A 4,542-nucleotide genomic window follows, 5' to 3' on the forward strand; every position below is an offset into this window, starting at 1 on the left:
GCTCACTGCCACCGAAAACCGCTGATGGTCTGCCTGTGCCTCCTAGCTCAGATAATAAAGTTCAGGCAACCCAACAATTTCCATACCATCGCCCCCCCTAAGTTTTTAGATAACGCCTACGGTGTCCCTTCCTGCTAGATCAACACCCCCTACTACAGAGTGTCGCAACCTAAGCCCGAACACATATCCCGGGGAGCCCGATGAGGGTATAACAAAAAAGAGGTTTGTCATGCCTCTCCGGCGGATGTTGGCGAGTTGGCTGCCATTCGTCCCGACCTATCGATCCCAGAGCAACACCTCGCCCTGGAAGCCGGTGAGGACGTTGACTACGTTGACATGCCAAACGCTTCACGTTAGCAGGCTCGCATATTACTGTATCTCGGGAAAGCTGGGTACGACATCACGCTCGTCGACAGCGACGGCCTCACGTGGGCCATGTCACGGGTTAAGTGGTCCATTCCCAACCTCTCTGGTTCAAGCGCAATCGATCTCTTTGAAGGTCCTGCCGCTGATCTCCTCCACCACGCGGTCAAGGATTTATGATCCTTGTACACCATCGAGCCCATTTTTGGCATTTCTGAAGGACATGTTCTATGGTGGCGGCTTGGGATCCTCAATTGCCAAGTCAGATCTCATTGACCACAACCATGAGGAGGGCACCCACAAAGGGTCTTCAAAGGTGAAACATCCCATCTGCGACATCAGGGAGCGTGCCATGGGTCTGTGCTCTTCCAAGGAAGGATCCCGTTCATCACTAGTGAGGCAATATCCTCTCAGCAAATCTTACTTTTTCTAGCTAGCCCACCCATACCCTTTGTTGTAGTAGCTTTTACCATGCGGTGTTTTAACTGTGCTATGTTTAATTATTTCAGTTATGCAAAAATGTAATGTTCCATAGGGCTATGTGATGTTTAAGTATGAATTATCCACTTCAGTTTCACGAATGACCATATTTGGTTGTATATAGTAAGTAGATGCCTTGTTTATCTGCATTTGGTTGTTAGGTTGGTTGTAGTGAGCATTTGTCTAGTTGTCAAGCAGATGCCTTATTTATTTTATTTGGTTGTCAGGTCGTGTCAGTGCAACAAACCCAGGTGTATGTTGACTTGACTATACACAGGCTCAAGTGCAAGTATACAACAACAAGACAAGGCCAAGCAAAAGAGATTGCTCTTTGACAAAGAAAAGGGCGGATCAAGAAGACCAAGACAATCAAAAGAAACAAGATATCACTAAGGGGAAACCCAACCTTGTTTGGTAGGTGAACCTGATCAGGTCAAGGACACCCCAAAGGCAAGTCCCAAGGCCTCCCTGAGGGAGTCATGTATTAAGGGGTCCTCGGACGGCCAGACTATGTAGCATGGGCCGGACTGTTGGGCCATGAAGATACAAGACAGAAGAATCTCTCCCGTGTCTGGATGGGACTCTCCTTGGCGTGGAAGGCAAGCTTGGCGCCCGGATATGAAGATTCCTTTCTCTATAACCGACTTTGTACAACCCTATTCTCCTTCGGTGTTTATATAAATTGGAGGGCTTAGTCCGAAGAGGCAATGATAATCATACACGCTAGACTTCTAGGGTTTTAGCCATTACGATCTCGTGGTAGATCAACTCTTGTAATACTCATATTCATCAAGATCAATCAAGCAGGAAGTAGGGTATTACCTCCATAGAGAGGGCCCGAACCTGCGTAAACATCGTGTCCCCCGCCTCCTGTTACCATCAACCTTAGACGCAAAGTTCGGGACCCCCTACCTGAGATCCACCGGTTTTGGCACCGACATTGGTGCTTTCATTGAGAGTTCTGCTGCGTCGTCACCAAAAGGTTTGATGGCTCCATCAATCATCTACAACAATACAGTCCAGGGGGGGTTTTCCACCCCTGACAGATCTTCGTATTCGGCGGCTTCGCACTGCGGGCCAACTCGCTTGGCCATCTAGAGCAGATCGACAGCTATGCCCCTGGCCATCAGGTCAGGTTTGGAAGCCTGAATTACGTTGTCGGCGTCCGCGGAGACTTGATCTTCGACGGATTCGAGCCCATGGCAGCCGCTCCCTACCACCATGATGAACATGACCTAAATCTGTCATTGGACCGTGCCCAGGAGATAGCGCTTATAACTGCTCTGGCCCTGGATTCGGATCAGATTGCGTCGTCCGAGGACGGGAAGCTCAACCCCAACGCAGAAGCCGCAGACTCAGCGGCGTTAGAGCCACACACAGATCCAACCTCAAGCGGGGCCTGTGTCACCGAAACCTCGAATTCGTCTCCGGCCATAGGTTCCAAACCGCGTGGATCCGCGCCCATCAAAACCTGATCAGGCGCCGATCGTTGAGTTCAGCTCCGCGGTCATCTTCCGGCACTCACCTTTAGGCGATGTGCTAAACTCATTGAAAGCCCTCTCCTTATCAGGGCACTCTCAGCCGAACTATATCCAGTTTGGATTGGAAGCTGATGACGGAGAATACCGCTTCCCACCCACCACCGACTTCATAGCCACTGTCGAAGACTTAACCGACATGCTCGATTACGACTCCGAAGACATCGACGGTATGGACGACGATGTCGGAGAGGAGCAGGCACAAAAACCACCGCTTACAGGGCGCTGGACAACCACCTCCTCGTATGACGTATACATGGTGGATACACCCAAAGAGAACAACGGCGACAATGAAAAGGATCCAGTCGAGGATAAGCCTCCTGAGATACAGCCAAAGCACCGACGTCAGCGGCGCCGCTCTAAACCATGCCATGGAAAAAATAGCAATACCGGCACAGGAGAAAATAATACTCCGGACAATGCCAAAGACAATGAAGACCCCGTTGAGCCAACTTCCGAACAGGATGAACGGGAGGATGGGCGAGTCAGCCCTAATTAATAGGCTATTAACAAAGACTCGGAGGACAGTAATTATATTCCACCCTCCAAAGATGAGGCGACCCTAGGCGATGAAGACTTTATCATGCCTGAAGAGCCCGTCGATCAGGGGCGCTTTAAGCGCCGGCTAATAGCCACTACAAGGAGCCTGAAAAAGAAGCAGCAGCAGCTTCAAGCTGATAAAAATCTACTCAATGACAGATGGACTAATGTCCTGGCAGCCGAGGAATACGGCCTCGAGAGCCCAACCAAAAGTTACCCGAAACGCAAATTGTTACCCCAATTTGACGACGTGGCGCTGGAGCCCGTCCTACCAATGCGTAATGTGGCTGACCGACCACCACGTGGCCGGGACAAAGTGCAACTCAAGCCGAACACTAGACCGCACTACCTCACCGTAAGAACAGAGACACACCAGCTCGGCAATACACATATTACATGTGGCATGACCTGGAAAGCAGAGCAGGTCAGACCAGATCGATCTATGGATCGCGTGGGCGTGCCCTGATGCGCGAAGATGGCCATCCGTACGGATGTGACAAACATAACCATGCCCGGGCCGAAAACCGCAGACGAACTCCATCTGAGCTACATTGCGACTTGGACCGATATAGAGGCGCCGCACACCCCCCTTTTCTTCACTGATGAAGTAATGGAACATGAATTCCCGGAAGGGTTTAAACCCGTGAACATCAAATCATCTGATGGGACAACAGACCCCGAGGTATGGATCGAGGATTTTCTCCTCCATATTCATATGGCCCGCGGTGATGATCTTCACGCCATCAAATACCTCCCGCTAAAACTCAAGGGACCTGCTCGGCACTGGTTGAACAGTTTGCCCAAAAACTCGATTGGTAGCTAGGAAGACTTGGAAGACGCCTTCCTCGACAACTTCCAGGGTACATATGTCAGACCTCCGGATGTCGGCGACTTAAGTCTCATAGTTCAATAGCCCGGAGAGTCAGCCAGGAAATTCTGGACAAGGTTCTTAACTAAAAAGAACCAGATCGTGGACTATCCTGATGCTGAAGCCCTAGCGGCCTTTAAACATAGCAACCGCAATGACTGTCTTGCCCGACACCTCGGCCAAGAAAGGCCGAAGTCCGTGGTAGCCATCATGACGCTTATGATCCACTTCTGTGCGGGTGAGGATAGCTGACCAGCCCATAGCAATAACAATACAAGCGAACCTGGCACTTCTGAAGCCAGAAATAGCAACGGCAAGCCCCGACGCAACAGACACAAGCGTCGAAGCAACAGTGACAACACTGAGGACACCGCGGTCAACGCCGGATTCAGTGTCTCTAAGTCCGATCAGCGGAAGAAGCCATATAAAAGAAACAATCCAGGTTCATCCATCTTGGACCTCATACTCGGTCATCCATGTTAAATCCACGGCACTCCTGATAAACCAGCCAATCATACCAACAGAGACTATTGGGTTTTTAAACAGGCCGACAAGTTAAATGCTGAGAACAAGGAGAAGGGGTCACAAAGCAAGGACGATGATGAGGAGCCCCGGCCATCGAACACAGGGGGACAGAAGAAGTTCCCCCCCAAGTTAAAATGGTGAACATGATATACGCTACCCATATCCCCAAGAGGGAGCGCAAGCGCGCACTCAGGGAGGTCAACACGATGGAGCAAGTTGCCCCAAAGT

Source organism: Triticum dicoccoides, chromosome 4B (assembly GCF_002162155.2).
Source record: "Triticum dicoccoides isolate Atlit2015 ecotype Zavitan chromosome 4B, WEW_v2.0, whole genome shotgun sequence".
NCBI lineage: Eukaryota > Viridiplantae > Streptophyta > Magnoliopsida > Poales > Poaceae > Triticum > Triticum dicoccoides.